At 43.5% G+C, this 18,074-nt stretch overlaps 1 protein-coding gene across 2 annotated transcripts in view; it reads left to right on the top strand.

The window, feature by feature from the left end:
• LOC310858707 (zeta-sarcoglycan-like) overlaps nt 1-18,074 on the top strand; it is a gene marked incomplete at its 5' end in the record, with an annotated part of 557,496 nt that overhangs the window by 497,949 nt on the left and 41,473 nt on the right. The gene's annotated exons all lie outside the window — the stretch shown is intronic.

Below are 18,074 nucleotides of genomic sequence, written 5' to 3'. Positions count from 1 at the left end.
TGACTGCAGGATTCCAAATGGTTGGCGTCAGACAACAGCAGGCTGTCAGCGACACCAATCAACAGCTCTATCATAGCCAGAGTACCAAAGGATGGAGACAGATTACTTGGAAATTGCTTAATTCAACTCAATAAACACATAGGGTTGCAGAATAACAAGAGTTCAGGGGAGAGGTCCAAAAAAACAAAAAAACATTCTTTAAAGATACAGACTATATATAAAGCAGACAGAGAGCAAGTGACGTGCCTCAGTGATTCATTTTCAATGAGAGGTGGGCAATTATTTGGGATGCGCAGAGAAATTGAGGGGCGGAAACGCAAGTGGGCACGGTCCTGTGAAATTATCAGGACTGGATTGTGTTCAGCTGTTTTTCTCCACACTACGCATCTGCAGTACTACAGGCAAAATTGGCAAATGTGTTCAGGACTAATAATCATAAAAAGGTGCGGGACACAATGAAATCTATGACAGGAATGTCAGCCCCAAACAAACCTATCACGACAGACAATTAACTTGGCCTTGCTGACGACCTAAACACTTTTTTTTGCCAGATTCGAATCATTGGACAATTCTTATAAGTGCACTGATATACTTAAGGCTGTAACACCTGCCCCCCTCAGACAGAATTATCATCACCGAGGAGGATTTCAGTGTACTAACACAAGGAAAGCCAGTGGACCGGTGTGCAGTGCAGTTCTCCTTAAGAATTTTGCATCTGAGTTGGGTCCAGTGTGGCAACCAATATTTCAAACCTCTGTAGACACACACACAATTCCTCTGTCTTGGAAAACCTCACACATAAAGCCATTACCCAAAATCCAATGTTCAAAAGCACATAAGGATTATAGACCCATAGCCCTCACTTCAGTGATTATGCAATGACTTGAAAGAATACTTTTACAACATCTTGTTAGTATAATAGGATGCGGTTGTCACACTGGTCAACTTAATTATGAAACACCTAGATAAGTCAAATAAGAATTATGGAAGGGTGCTGTTCTTAGACTTCTCTTCAGCTTTCAATACAATACAGTCTGACATACTAGTGTCAAAGATGGTACAGTTGGAACTGAATCCATACTAAATTCACTGGCATGCTTCCTTTCTTACTAACAGAGTACAGAGGGTAAAAGTGAACACAAGCCTCGCTTCAGCATTAACTACGAATGTTGGGGCCCCTTAGGGGTATGTAATCTCAGCCGTAGGCCTACTTTTCACCCTTTATACTGACAGCTGTCATACTGAGTAATGTCTGTCTTTTTGTCTTTTTTGAAAAACATTTTTGAATAGTTCAACTAGCCAATCTACATTGACACATTGTGAGCTTGTAGACTGGCCATTTTAACTACCGGTATTCAAAAATGTTTTGCAAAATAGTAAAAAAAAGGCAAAGAAGTGGAGCCTTAGTTTTCCAGCATACAATAAGGTCAGACTGAAGAGGTCTTTTGTCCATCAATCAATAATCAGGATTTTGGCCAGGACTAGACTGAGCTGTGGACATTGCTCTCTGCCCTTATGTTTATATGTATGTAACTGTATTTTATTTTTATATGTGTATGTATACAAGGCCGCTGGGTCGCAAAACGAATTTCAGTGCAAACTGACAATAAAGTACTACAGTATATCACTATATCATAACAGACAGACAGACAGACAGACAGACAGAACACGGGTTACTTGAGGGTTACTTGAGGGTCACAGTCAACACTTGGCTCTGTAGCAGATAGGAACAGACCATCATCACTGTACACTCGATATATCTTCTTCCTCTTCTTCCACTTCCTCACCATTACACCCCCGTCTCATCACCACCTCACAACCACCCCGCCCCCGCCCCCCAGGCAGATCATTTGGAAAGGATTTTGTGCACCCCTTCATCCCGTCTCCCGTATACGCCTCCTATCCCTCCATCCATGTGTCTTAATAGGGTTTCATCTGGGGACAGAGGGGCCGTGGGAGAGGATTTTTCACCCAGGCAAAGGTAATGCAATCGTGGAACTTGGCTTGTGACCTAAAAGTTCCTAGATCAAATCCCTGGGCTGAATATGGTGTTCTCTCCTCTCCATCCATAATGACATTGCAGTGGCCGTTAAAACGTGGGCGTTAAAATATTTGCCTGCCGCAGATGACTCCCCATCCCAGAAGTCCTAAAACTGTAGGACTCTCTGCTGCAACACTTTTTTACATCCTCCTTACAACATTACACACAGTTACATTGTAAACTCTGTTCTCTACGTCAAGAGACTCACACTGTCGTGCCACATTCACTCGGAAATTCGGAATTGGTGTTGATCGAGGAAAGCTTTTAGATTCAAGAGGATGTATTTGTCATCAACAAATGTGCCATGCTCCACAGATTAGTAAGGCTATCAGACAGCAGTGCAAGTGAGCATGCATCAGAGTGTGCCTACTGTGCACACGTATCAGAGAATGCACGCGTCAAAAAATAATTTGTTTCGGGTTCGGGCTCGGGCTAATCAATTGAGGACCCTTGACGGGCTAGGGCCGGGCCAACTTGAACACCACAGGCCACAAGTTTTAGGCCAGCATAGGGCTGTACTCGGTGCATGTTCATGCCGGTTTGTTTGGCTCTGCTCAAGGCTTCATTATGCCAGCAGTGAAAGCAGCGATAGTTTTGGGGAGACGGTGGCTCAGGAGTCTCAAGTCTCAAGAGCCAATCTCCAGGAGATACAAACACCTCTGAAATTGCTCGCTCTCTAGTGACGGAATGAGCCGTGGTTGTTGCTAGGCAGCAGTGTTGGAATGTACTGGAGGCTTAGAATTATTGTATTTCAAAGCAAATTATCATACACAGCCCCTCTTTTTGAGGGGCGCTAGCCCCTCCAATGAATGGGTTTTGAAAACATGTCATATGGCAACAAAGTCTTTGGACTTTTACAATAATCGTTTGCCAGTCAAGTTGGACTTTTAATTATTGTTTGTTTAGAGTACTAGATGACATATATAAATACATATTGTCATCGGTTTCGTTGTATACAACCAGTAAGACGCCTGAGGTCACGTGCATGCATCCGCCTGGGTGACAGCAGACTGCTGGGCGAGCGCTGGCACTTTGGCATGGAGCGTGTCTTGAGTGTACAGGATTTGATGAGGTCAGATCAACATATGGAATGTCAGAACAGGTCAGCTCCATATATGGAGATCTAAGGGGCAGTGTCTTGAGTGTGCAGGGTTTGATGAGGGCCCAGGTAGGGCCGGGCCTTAATTGTCAGGCTTGTTGAGAACTCTACTTTTCACCGGCTGCTGGGCACGGCTGCACTAATAACTTTGGGTTGGGCCTAGAGTTTAAATGGGCAGGTATCAGTCAAAACGGAGACATCCTGGTGCTACCTGCACAGCACGGTGCTGCTGCGAGCGAGCCGAAGGGAGAAACTCTTCTCTATCCTCCAGTCCGTGGCGTGGGGTGGTGGATTAATAAAATAACGACGAATCATTACGCTGTCTGACACAAACACATTGTTACAATTCAGAAGCACTTTTTATTAAGAAAACCCGATTCTGACGTTAGTAGATTATGTTTTGATTGTTTTCCTCTTGGACATGCGTTTGTGGGCACCGTGGCAGGTTATTTAATATAGTATTTTGATAGCTCCGGGGCGTCAGGTCTTACCGGGTCGGAGCTCCGGACTGTCCCGGCCCACTTTCACCATAGAGTATTAAAAGGATAGAGACTGAACTGGCGCGAAGCTCCGCCCCCTCCGCTATTCATGTCAGTGGAAGTTGCTCAGTGGCGTTTTGAAGCACCCGGAAGGCTGCCGGAAGGACCGTCTATTTCTGCATTTTTTCGCTGATTCAGCATTTAGGCACCAGATTTTGGTGCCCAAATGCGGAAGTGCAGCTGGGCTTTAACATTGATCGCTCGGTTGCACGGGGTTTCCTCGTCATGAATCCACGGGTCCGCCTGCAGTCCTTCCTCCTACCACTAGGGCCCAGCGCTTCAACATTGGAGTGCCTAGCTGGCCCCTTGACTTTCACCCCTGGGCATGCCTAACAAATAACTCCATATATGAGCATACATTAAGGGGACACAGCTGACATCACACAAGGCGTCTGCCCGGGCCAGACTCCATATTTGGGCATGCCTAAATACGGCTTCGTCCCACTGACTTCTGACATGATTCTGACATCTGCATAGACTCCATATTCACTCATCCCACCCTGTACACTCAAGACATGCTCAGTACATGTGACCTTGCCCTTTAGGGCGAGGTCGCATCTCGCCCTCAGGCTTCTTGCTGGTATACGTTAGATTAGATTAGTTTACAAGCTCATAAGATAGACACCAGAAAGCGATTCACCCGGCAGCATGCAGAGTGCTCAACTTGCAGGAACATTCCCTAAGGTCAAAGCTGCAGAACAGTTTGGACTACCTTTAGTATTACAGTATCTAGTGTGAATTCATAATGATTATTTCTGCTTTACCCTTCACCCCAACTGTTATGGCCCCTGGCCATATTTAGTATTAGTAGGATGGTTTTGTGTTGGGTTATATGTATGTCTTCAGTCCATGTGGATAGCTGGAGGATTCTGTGAATGTGGAAGAGGCTTGGATGTTGGCTTCATTGCCAATCAACAATAGTAATTGATGATCTGGTCACGGAGGCGTGGCCATGTTCCTTCTCACCTGTGAGGAGCTGATTACCCTCACAGGACTCACCGCTCCTTGGCTGCGGCTCACTGCTCCAAGAGATGGGTCAAATGCGGAGAACAAATTTCACTGCGGTAACGTGTGTGACAAATCGTACGACTTTGACTTTGACTTTGGGTCCACGTGTTGCCGTGACGACGCTGATCTGGTAGGCCCAGCCCTCCCGATAAAAGCCAGTCTGAACCTGACCATCGCTGGGGAAGGAGGCAATCCCCTTACCCCAACCAAACACTTTAACTGACTTTGATTATGATTTGAAACCTTCGGAAAGGATTCCTTTTGGGTTTGGTTGTAGTGTATTGTTGTTTGTTAGCCTAAGTTTTGTTGTTTGCCAATTCAATTCAGTCCATTTTATGTAAACATTTATTCATAAATTCACATTTTTGTACCTAGACACTAAGGTCACATTCTCACCTAATACTTCGGTAGACTCGATGCGAATTGGCGGAGAAGTTGCGATTCTTGCATATTTAATTTGCTGTGGTTTGCCTTCACACTGGCTGTGTCAAGCGCAGCAAGGAAACGAAGCAAGGATTTTATTTTGTATCAATGTGTTCAATTCATAAAATACACAGTGAAAGCTATGGTGTTAAAAAATATATATAATAGTAGACTTTGGACATAGTGTGTGTGTGTGTGGGTGTGGGTGTGTGTAAATTATATATGCAACAAGTTTGGGGAAACAAGTCCTATCCTTCCATATGGTGAGCAGATGGCATGCTCCTTCATCTTGATCACCTGCCGGGATGGACCAAAGTCACACTTAATTACACACAACAGTGACAACACTTAAAAGTTATCCTTTTGTTAGCAAAGTGATCCCCATGTTAAAGATTTAACTGAAGAGGGGATACTGTAGCTACTGTAATTTTGAGCTGACTTTTTCTAAAGTTAGCATGGAAACAGCCCTGTTGGAACTAAAGGATTCCTCGGAGAAACCATAAGTGGAAGGTGACTGGTGAGGGATAGTAAAAAAAACAAAAGAAAACACTGTCTAATTAGCTACAGCATGCAGCTCACTGAATGAGCCTGCCCTCAGCTGTTTCTTGATTAAAAAGTTAGAACAAGAGCTAAAATCATTACAAATTATAACGGGTCACATTCTCTTTGAACTGTGCCTTTGGGAAAACAATGCAGAAGCAATAACTCTGCGTCACTTTTTTAACAAGGGCTTTTGTTACAGTGGGTGAAAGAATGAATGGCTGGCATCTATTCTAAGTTACAGTAAAATAATGTAATAATTAATTTCTACTGTCACTTCTTCTCACTCCTTTCTTTGGTAAATTTGACAAACGGCAGGAACACTTTGGGACAATACAGAGATTTATATTTTACTTGTATTGTGAGGCATCTAACATGTTCTGAAGCAAACTGGCTGTGGCTCAGGAGGTAGAGCAGGTCGTCCAATAATCCATGGGTCGGCGGTTCGAATCCCGGCTCCTCCTGTCTACATGTCCTTGGGCAAGACACTGAACCCCAAATTGCTCCCGATGTGCTGGTTGGTACCTTGCATGGCTTCCGCCGCCATTGGTGTATGAATGTGTGTGTGAATGGGTGAACGTAATGCACAATCTATGTAAAGCGCCTTGGATAAAGGCGCTATATAAATGCACCATTTACCATTTACCAAACTGAACACCACAACAGAGCAGCTCTATACTGACTTAGTCTTATGAGACCATGAATACGTCCCGGTTGGCACTGTAAGTGCACTGCAGTGCATGTCCACCGAACCAGTAATGGCCTTCGATGAAACTGAAACTGATTCCACTCCCTTCTTGGGGAACCTTTAGCATTCAGACCTCTCTTTTGTCTGTGCGAGAGCAGCCCCTGATTGATCAGACGCACTGAAGTCATTGTGAACAAGCTTCAGACGGGAAGGCAAAATGAGCTACAAGCATGCTGTGGGAACGATCCATATTCTCTGTCTTTGTGCATGTGTGCGTGCGTGTTTATCTGACTTTCTTCTCTCAACCAGTGCTAGCAATGAAAACGTGGCTGCTGTAGAACGACAGAAGACTTAACTACAAGAACACTATTCTATCATCTGTGTGTGCATATATATATATATATATACACACACACACACACGCACACACGCACACACGCACACATGCACACATGCACACATGCACACACGTCACACACGCACACAGTTCATGTGCGTGCATGTTAACTGATGGATTCCCAGATTGGTAGCTGTCGCTGACACTGAGGGAATAGACTTGGACCCAAGCTGTTCCAGTGACAATGTCTATTGCATCTTTACTTTGCTCTGGTTCATCTGCTTTTATCAGCTGGTGTCGTTCTGTACATATCTGCAGGCGCAGAGCTGACAAAACATGGTAATAGTCAAACGCTCCTTCACGTGTGTGTGTGTGTGTGTGTGTGTGTGTGTGTGTGTGTGTGTGTGTGTGTGTGTGTGTGTGTGTGTGTGTGTGTGTGTGTGTGTGTGTGTGTGTGTGTGTGTGTGTGTGTGTGTGTGTGTGTGTGTGTGTGTGTGTGTGTGTGTGTGTGTGTGTGTGTGTGTGTGTGTGTGTGTGCGCGCGCGCGCACGTCTGCATAGGAGGAAAGATGGATGGTTTTTAATATAAGATTTTGTGACAGTGCTAAAATGTTCCGATTTGACTGAAGACTATTAGAAATAGCTAGAGGCTGTTTTACAGTACTTTGTGGCTGGGACCAATGCAGAATAAATCACATTAAAACTTTTTTAACCATGTTCATGGGGCCATGCATGTATTGTTATTATACCGAGGTAAAATGTTATGTTAAGCTCAGCTTTAAAGTGCAACCACAACATTCAACAACACAACATAAATAGTAAATACATGTATACAAATCACATTTGTGTGAAGTGACTAAGTGAGGGATGCCTGCAGGACGCCATGCAGATGAAATCTCACGTTTTCAATGTTTATTTAACTGCTGCCCTAAACAAACATTATAGTCCATAGACTTGGCTGCCATATGACGTAATTTTGGAGGGGCTAGCGACTCTCAAAAATGAATTTAAATGTTTTAAAATGCACATCTGGGGGTGAATGGGCTTAGTAGTGTGAGAGCTACGGCCGTTAGCTCCCTCACGTGACCGTCAGCCAATCAGAGATGATGATCAGGCCTCCACTGTCATGGCCAACAGGAGTACCCCAGACACACAGCTGATGACAATCATACTGTCTGAAGACCCATTAGTATACTCGGCCATCCAACTGCATGGGAGGAGAGTTAGTCTAATACAGGTTCATAACATAACTGCTGCTCATGTATAGATATATATATATATATATATATATTAGAAGACATCTACGATAATTCCACATATATATATATATACTATAACAATATCACCATATAAATATATATATAATATTAGCAATAAACATATATATATTTATAAACCAAAATAACACTCATAACTCATAACACTCATAATTAATCATAACCACACACGACCATAGTCGTGACAGTAGAGATTGAACAATGTTTCCAGTAGGGTAGAGATTGAACAATGTTTCCAGTGGGGTAGAGATTGAACAATGGGCTGTCTAGAGGTGTGAAGTCCACTTCCGTTGGGGAGGAAGGGTGACAGCTACAGTAGGGGGCATTTTGACCCTAAACAAATAGGCATGATGGTGTAAGTATGCCTAAATCCATATTTCGAAAATGTTTCAGATTAGAAATAGAGATGATTTGAATCGAATAATTTAGAAAAAGTCATGGAAGGGAAACCTTCTGAAAGCTTCACAGGCAAATATATAATCAACTTCAATCAATCAGGCATTCATATCATATAGGTGCTTTAATGGCATCTAGGGAGTGTGTGTGCAAAATGTGGCATCGACCGGGTTAACGGTGCCGGAGATTAGCTGCACACACACACACACACACACAGAGACACACGGATGGAGTGCATAAAATTCTCTCAAAAATGGATATCTCACAGTCAGTGAAGATGCGCTGTCATTATTCCTGTGGTTTTCTCCTTCTATTTTCACTCTGTCTGTTTCTGTTATTGTTTGAGAGCGGCAGGGACACCTTTTATTCCGTTCCTATATTGAAAATAGCAGTCAAAAGGGAAAAGAGGTTGTCAAGAAAACATTAGTTGTGTTTTATTTTCATTCATATTTATTTGTGTTCTCCAACACATTTTTACAGAACTTTTCATGTATGATGCATGAAACACACAAGGTGGGTAAGATTCTACGAATGGCGTGAAGCAAAAAATGAGTAGACTAGCTTACATCACCGTTTATTATAGTTTCATCAGAATCATACAACATCGACAGGGGAGGCGAAGTTGCCGTGTTAAGAGACCTGAATTAAACTCATGCTTCCTTCAATGCATGAGCAGTGAGCAGACCGCTTCTTATCACCTGACAGGGGTTTTCCATCAGTATATGCCAGGATTAATGCACTTTTTGTGAGGGTATACCTATGGGGAGAACATGCAAACACCACACAGAAAGGCCCTTTCACCAACCCCACCTAGGGAATTGGCACTGCTTTTTCTCTCTGCTTTTGATCTCATTTAACTTCCTTTTTGAATGTTTGAATATGCTTTCTTGGAGGTATTTTGGCTCTTATAATGTCACACACACACACACACACACACACACACACACACACACACTCTGAAGCTGCCAAGCATTAGCATAATAACATGTTTTTAGTTTTAAAGTATTTAAGTATTTAAGCACAAGGCTTTAATACTGTTAGCACATTATTTCAGAACAGCTTATACTGTTCGGAGGAGACCTTTTTCATTTCTGTGAGGGAACTGCAGTTTCAGCTTCACCCAGCTGATGCATGCTCAGAAGATCATGAGATGATAGTATATGTGAGGCTGCTGTAAAGCGGTTCAGTGCCTTGCTCAGGGACCACTTGGACACTAGACATGAGTGGGCCCGGAGGCCCACCAGTGACTCATGAGCAGACCACATGCAGTATCATGGTGCTTTGCAGCCTAGTGCAGTGGTTCTGAAAGCACAATTAGTTAATATAGCAGGAAATCAGTTAAACCGCCCTATTTTAGAATAGCCAAAGCGATCTATACCTGCTCACTGTACCGTTGAATGTGTTTTTTTTTTTGCTTTTTTTTTTTTTTAAATAATTTTCTTCATCCTCACTGCATATTTTTCTAGTTCTGAACTCTCCACCCCCCCCCCCCCCTCCCCCCAACAAAAGTGTGCGAGTGACTGGGGGGAGGTGGGTGGGTTGGCTGGAGTCAATTTGAGTGGAGTGAAGCTGCTCTTTTCTCTTCTGATTAAATGATCAGCTATCTGAGGCACAACGGCGTGAAATTGGCTGACATTTCCCCCCCTTCCTCGCTCTGCCATTGGCCAAATCCTACCTTACATTTTATGGTGAAAATAGCAGTGTGTGTGTGTGTGCCCCCCACACACACACACACACCCACACCCCCACAAGATAGTTTCTGAGGGAGTGAAGGATGTCTTGTCTGGGAACACACACAGACAGATCACAGATGTCCCCATAAGGTCAAGTTTGTGCGGTTTTACTTTCATGTTGGTCCCCGCATGATTAGATATAGCACGCGCACGCACACACACACACACACTCGCACACCAGTGGCTTAGGAGGGTGGGTATCTTGGAATCAGATGGTCCTCCATTCAATCCCCATCGCCTCCTGGCTGCTCGTCAAATATGTCCTTGAGCAAGTTACTGAGCCTCTACATACCTGCTCCAGATGAGCAGGTTGGGCCTGGTTCCCTCCGCCACTGGTGTGAATCGGTGAATGTGACGCACATTGCAAAGCGCTTTGGAGAGAAGCGCTATATAAATGCTCCATTTACCTTCCACACATGCACAGGCTCAGGCACACATGCACGCACGCACGCGCACACACACACACACACACACACACACACACACACACACACACTGCACTTGTGTTCCACAAAAAGAGTTCTCTAATGTACCCTGACTCCCTTGTAACACTTCAGTAGCTTAGCTGAGACTTTTATAACTTTTAAAAACAGCCCAAGGCCTTTTTCCCCTCTTTCATCTCTTTTCTTAGATTCTCTCCATCTTTTAATTTTTTTTAACACCTGCAGGATTCATGGAGCGGTTTAAATCCCATGCTGTCCTCCACACACACACACACACACACACACACACACACGCACACACACACACACACACACACACACACACACACACACACACATAGACAGACAGACAGAATGTCATATTTCAGCATTCTGCACCGTGTCGCCTCCCTAAAAGTCAAGCACTCCCATACCCTTCTCCAACTCGCTGCTAGCCTGCTACCACCCCGTCTCAATGCAACGCTCTCAAAGTTTGAAAACACAGCATCCGTATTGTGGGGAAAACATTCACAGAATATAGCACATCGACAAGCTCACGTGTCACGTGTCACGTGTGGTTTATTAAGCAATATTACACGAGAGGGTGTGCGTTACTCTCCGGACCGAAGGCGAGTTCCGTAATAGTTGGAAAAAGGACCGTTTGGTTCAGATTCTCGCAAATTCGCCAAATTTGGCACAGATGTTGTCCATACCGTACTTAATCATTTTAAGATGGGTGCCAAGATTGGCGCCCCATGGTACTGCCATATTGCACAATCCAATATGGCTGCCACCCGAAAAAAAGCGGAAAGTCATAGAATCATAAATGATACCACTTTTTAGGGAGTTTCTGGGTCGTAGAATCTGATTCTGGTGTTGTTTTAATGATTTGAGGTCAAGATTACCCCTCAAGGTCAAGTTTACTCATCAAAGTTAGTATATAAAGGTAATATTGGGGTAAAATCCAATATTTCTGGTGCGCCATGCCAGATGCTACCCCCAAAAAGTTATTTATTTTCCATTATAAGTTGTAGTTGTATATGTATCAATGTTTCACAACTCAAAACAGTAGATTGTTTATTATAAACAACAAACTAATACAAGTCCAACTTCAACAACAGTAAACAACAGTAGGGGACAATGTAATCAAAATAGTTACTCCGTAAAACTTTCACATTCTTTGTGTCTCCATCCCTTGCAAGGTGTGGAGTTACTGGCTGTCATCTTCATTATTAAGGCACCCACCTTCGCATTTGCAGAGGATTGTGCATCGGACACCGATACGGTGGCATTTGCACCTTCCCATGCATCCCTTGAGGCAGCCACAGCGAACAAGAAGGTCACATGCTGCTGATGCATCACTAAGAGTGGTCCATAGTGGTTGCCATGTGCCAGTGCCATCTTTGTGCCAGCCCCACTCACTGAAGTCAGGAATTTCCTGCTGGACCGAGGTTGCCTGATTCCAGTAGAAACTTGCCTGCAGTAGCGCTCGCTTGACATGCTGGAACAGTGCAGCTTGGGTAGGTGGGAGGTTTTCCAGTGATCTACTTCCAGTGGTGAAGAGGCAATGTCTGGCCTCATTGACACCAGCTGCACCACACCCCTTGCTGTACATGAGCACGACAAATCGTTCAATGTTCAGCATATGCACAGACTCAAGACTTGTTGGTGAGGTCTGGTATGCTTCTCCAGGCTGCCCAAGCTGTCTTCTTGCCACATCCAAGAAACTGGGAAGTTGTGTCACACCCTGTTAAGCTGTGGAAGAGGGGTAGTGCCAATGACTTTGATGGACCGAGATCAGAGTAGATGGTATGGACTGGTATGTCACGATATTTTCGACCAGTACCGAAACCCACCCAGAGCTCGGTTAGGCCAAGGGTCTCGAAAAACCGGATTGCCAAAATGACAACATCGCTGTCTACGGTGCGAACAAAGGCTGTTGTATGACCCTGCTCTGCTGCATGTGCCAGATGCAGGAGGATCCTGGTGTCTGCCTCAGAATGGTTGCACTTCTGTAGTTTTGTGACATCACAAGGCATGTTGGAGAGCACAGTCTCAAAGCGGGTAGTCAGAAGGAGCTTTCCACGCATGTCATTCTTTGAGATCTGTGTGCTGATGAATGAGAAGAGCTCCTTTTTGTTGTCCTCGTTTTTTAGGAAGCCACTCCATTCATGCTTAGGGATTGGAGTGCTACCATCACCGACTTTTGTCCGTGAACCATTCCCACGCCGTTTCTGTGTAAGATATTTTAGGTTATTTTCCTCTGGGTAGTTATCCCATACAGCATCAATGCGTTGGGTACTAGTTGTCATTTGGGCCTCCAGAAATGGTGTAATGTTGAGCAAGACATACTCGCTGAATGTCTTTGCTGTTGTGGGGCGCACCATGTGGATGACTGCTGCCATATCCAACACCACAACGGTAGCTTGTTTGGCAGAAGCTGCATGACCTGTGCTAGCATTGAGGCATTGAAGAATGTCAGACTTTGTCACAGATCGCAGAGACCCTCTGTCCGCCAGGCTCGGTGGCTCTCTCTGATTTCCGAATTGAAAGAAGTCTGTCATGTCAGCATTGGGACGTGACTGGAGTGAAAGGAACAGTTGTGTGATTAAAACCATGTTCTGCTTCTGTATGCCGAATTCATTTCACGAACTGTATTGTATGTGTGAGACATGTGGCTCAACCTAAATGGTTGAACTTCCCAGTTTCTTGGATGTGGCAAGAAGACAGCTTGGGCAGCCTGGAGAAGCATACCAGACCTCACCAACACACTAGTTGCTCTCACTAACACCCCTGACCTCTTCAGTCTTGAGTCTGTGCATATGCAGAACATTGAATGATTTGTCGTGCTCATGTACAGCAAGGGGTGTGGTGCAGCTGGTGTCAATGAGGCCAGACATTGCCTCTTCACCACTGGAAGTAGATCACTGGGAAAACCTCCCACCTACCCAAGCTGCACTGTTCCAGCATGTCAAGCGAGCGCTACTGCAGGCAAGTTTCTACTGGAATCAGGCAACCTCGGTCCAGCAGGAAATTCCTGACTTCAGTGAGTGGGGCTGGCACAAAGATGGCACTGGCACATGGCAACCACTGTGGACCACTCTTAGTGATGCATCAGCAGCATGTGACCTTCTTGTGCGCTGTGGCTGCCTCAAGGGATGCATGGGAAGGTGCAAATGCCACTGTATCGGTGTCCGATGCACAATCCTCTGCAAATGCGAAGGTGGGTGCCTTAATAATGAAGATGACAGCCAGTAACTCCACACCTTGCAAGGGATGGAGACACAAAGAATGTGAAAGACAACATTGTGATCAACCTTTTTGATTTTAGCAAGTTTTACGGAGTAACTATTTTTATGACATTGTCCCCTACTGTTGTTTACTGTTGTTGAAGTTGGACTTGTATTTGTTTGTTGTTTATAATAAACAATCTACTGTTTTGAGTTGTGAAACATTGATACATATACAAGTACAACTTATAATGGGAAAAAAATAACTTTTTGGGGGTAGCATCTGGCATGGCGCACCAGAAATATTGGATTTTACCCCAATATTACCTTTATATACTAACTTTGATGAGTAAACTTGACCTTGAGGGGTAATCTTGACCTCAAATCATTAAAACAACACCAGAATCAGATTCTACGACCCAGAAACCCCCTAAAAAGTGGTATCATTTATGATTCTATGACTTTCCGTTTTTTTCGGGTGGCAGCCATATTGGATTGCGCAATATGGCAGTACCATGGGGCGCCAATCTTGGCACCCATCTTAAAATGATTAAGTACGGTGTGGACAACATCTGTGCCAAATTTGGCGAATTTGCGAGAATCTGAACCAAAAAATCCCCGGGGCCCCCGACTATAAGTAGTGCAGAAGCGATTATATAGTATCCTTAAAACTAAGATAATCGCTAAAGATTTTTTTTTTTTTTTTTTTATGACAGATGTAGCCACTACAACCACAAAAATGTCCAAAGAAAAAAGCGAGCCTAGCAACCGAGTATGCGCTCTGGGAGAACAGGACAGCTGAATTATTTGTTTTGTGTTCCATGATGCTGGTTTAAGGAACGGCTAGAAGGCTGTTTCAACCGATCAGATTGCTTCCTCTAAATGACCTGTTGTATAATGTTTTATAATAATAATAATCTAAAACTGCAAAGTAACTAAAGTTTACAAATTTTGTAAATGTGTGTTTTGGAGTAAAGCATGGACATACTAAACTAATGTAAAAGTTCCTCAGAATTGTAAGCTACTTATAGGCACAGTACCTGAGTACATACTTGCTTTCCATCACCATTGGGGTTGTACTGGAGGGGGCACACGGGAAAATGACAAAGGCGTTTAGCGTGAAAGGTTAAGGGGTTGGCATCCCAAATGGCAAGTCCAGATAAGATGACAGGGCCCTCAGTGGCTCTAAAGAGGGAAAGGGCAGAGTGAATGTCAAACTGGTCCCGTGGGAAACATAAATCACACGCCAAAAAATCCTGCCTAATACACATTTACAGCACTTTCCGGCGATGGCACCTTTTCTGCTCCAACAAAGTGTGTGCGTAAAGGTGAAGGTTTCACTTTTTACTTTACTTTTGTTTTTACTTCATTTGTTTATTTGGTCGGAATAATTCACATTACTGAACACTGATGGTGTAAGACATACACATACAGTACATACATGGTGTAATGCATGCACATTAAGTGCAAACGCGCTACATTTAGCGAATTCTGCTTTCCATGCGTTCTTTGCGTAGTCCCCAAAACATGACAACATCACAATATAACAACCAGTAAGACGCCCTGAGGGTGAGAAGCGACCTCGCCCATGTTGCGTGCAGACATCCACCTGGGTGACAGCAGACTGCTCGGCGCTTTGTCATTGGGGGTCAGATCAATATTATGTAATATATAATAATTCTGTATGACCATACAGTACAGTATATGGAGCGTGTCGAGTGTACAGGGTTTGATGAGGTCAGATCAACATAAGGAATGTCAGAACAGGTCAGCTCCATATATGGAGATCTAAGGGTGGCAGCGGGGGCAGTGTCTTGAGTGTACAGGGTCTGGCCATATATGGAGCATGTATTGAGTCTACAGAGTTTGATGAGGTCAGATCAACATATGGAATGTCAGAACTAGGCGGGTGCAATTATGGTTTGACCCTAAAGAAATAGCAAATTGAAAATATGACCTTTCACATGGTAAGGACACCTAATACAGTTGAGAAACCATAAGAAATGCCCCCTTATGGGCCTAGAGAGGGTGTTCAAGTCAGTACAGAGCTATCATAACATGTATCTAGTTGGTATATAGGCACTATAGGCAGGGATGGTGGTGGAGTGTGGCACGGATAGGTTTCAGATTTGCTTGTCACAGACATTTTCTTATTCCCGAGACTAGTAGTAATGTGGGGTTGCAAAATTCATTTCACATTTACTTTGTGTTTGGTATACTGCTGGCAATAACCTTGAGTGCTGGGCTCCAGTCTCGGTCTCCCGATCCCAAATCCCAATCTAACCTCCCTCCACGCTGTGTCCCTGCTGCTATCCAACAAACAAGCATTAATTACTCCATACACATAATGGTCAGAGTACATATTTGAGGGCACTAATTCCTCAATGCATGGCTTTGCCAGCCAAGTATATGGACTTGGTTTGTTTAGGGCACTAAATGATGATGTAAGATGGTCAGGTGGTCGTTATAAATAGTAGTTTAGTGGGCACACCTCACTTCATACGAGTGTGATTTTTGCACTTTTTTTGCATTTGTGTGGGTGTTCTGGATAGGGGTCGGGAGAGGACACAAGCCATAATGATCAGTCACTGGGGGACCCTGGGAATATGAATGGTCAGCCACCAACCAGACTCTGTCTCTCCTGTGAGCCAGTCCGACATAGGGACACCCCTGTCTGCCTGACACACAATCTTGCACCACGTGGAGGTCTTATAACCACCACTATAGGGGTCTGACCCTCTTCACTACCTGCCACTCTTAAGTGCCTATGGGCATAGATCTTTCATGTATCGTTTGTGGAACTGTCCATGTTTAATTGCGTGGTGTGTAATTTCTACTCATCCACATGACAACCCTCCAAGCTCCGGAATGGTCCAACAATCCCACTATGTGACCCGTCATAATTGCTGTAACTTCAAAATGATGCTAACTGGGCGTTCTGATTTCTTAAAGCAACCAGATCTTTTCCTCGATGCCAGGACTAAGACGGAAGTGGAGGACATGAGGATGGACTTCTCTGCTCGTGGCATTAGCTAATGCCATGTCCTTTACACTTAACGTGTTTGATATACTTTCAGCTGTGGGAATCTGTTGTTTGATTAAATAACTTTAAGCCTACACTCACCAATCATAGAGAAGTTTCTAAGAAGTGAACTCAGCTGTGTGTGTTTGTGTGTGTGTGTGTGTGTGTGTGTGTGTGTGTGTGTGTGTGTGTGTGTGTGTGTGTGTGTGTGTGTGTGTGTGTGTGTGTGTGTGTGTGTGTGTGTGTGTGTGTGTGTGTGTGTCTGTCTGTGGGGGGGGGGGGGGGGGGGGGGTGGATAAAAAGAAAAAGCGCTGATGAATGCTAATCCATTATCACAATCACTTCCAAAAATATTAGCTTTGCAGAACTAGGACTTGTAAATGGCATATTATTTGCTGAATTCATAAAGTCAAAATGTCAAGGTAATCAGAGATAACTTTACATAAATGGAAGCTTGACTGCGCCTCGTTATTAACACCATTCCACAGAGCCTCATGTCAGAAGCAATCATCTTGCTGTAATTTCATTTGACTTTAAAATCAGGAAACTTTAGCATTAATGTGAGCCTCGGTTCCAAAATTATATATCTTTCACTTGTGAAAAGCATGAATAATTCAACCACATAAAATAAATAAAAAGGTAATTATAAAACTAAAAAGGTAATATACTGACCGAAAGGCATTCATCTTTTATATTTTGGTTTTGTTAGAAATCCAACGTACATTTCAAAGTCTATATTCTTTGATGTCATATCAAAGGACATATTAATGTATTCTCTGCTTGTTTTTTAAACTTTTTAAATCAGCTTAATAGTTAATACTAATATGACACTAATGGTGAGAAATATTTTTTGTTGTTGGCTTTCTGCTGTATTTCTGTGCTATTGTGTTCTATAGGCTTAGTTGTATGGCCAAACATACAAATAAGGTAAAATCTTCAGTGCTCATGTATCAATTTTCAACTCAGAGAAGGTACAAATGCAACCAATTGGACCCTTACCGGTCCATTTGGTTAAATTTGTGCACTTTTGTGTATTTGTATTGTTTTCTCTGCTTTAAAACCATGCATCCAATGTGATACTAATGAGTAAGACAGATAATTAAAGATTTTTTATAAAAAAATATTTAATTATTTAATTAAGATAATTATCGAGAAAATTGCAATTGTATTTCTTATCTTCTTAAATTTGTAAAATCGTCTCCTATTCCTGAAAGTAAGTAAAGACATGACCTTCACATCCAACATGATAGTGAGTGGTTTCTAAAAACTGTTGAACCTAATGCTACCAGGCGTTCGTTAACACTTGTTGTTTGCTAGGGT

Source organism: Protomyctophum parallelum, assembly GCF_964188405.1.
Source record: "Protomyctophum parallelum genome assembly, chromosome: 5".
Lineage (NCBI taxonomy): Eukaryota > Metazoa > Chordata > Actinopteri > Myctophiformes > Myctophidae > Protomyctophum > Protomyctophum parallelum.
This window is presented reverse-complemented; position numbering and strand designations above follow the sequence as displayed.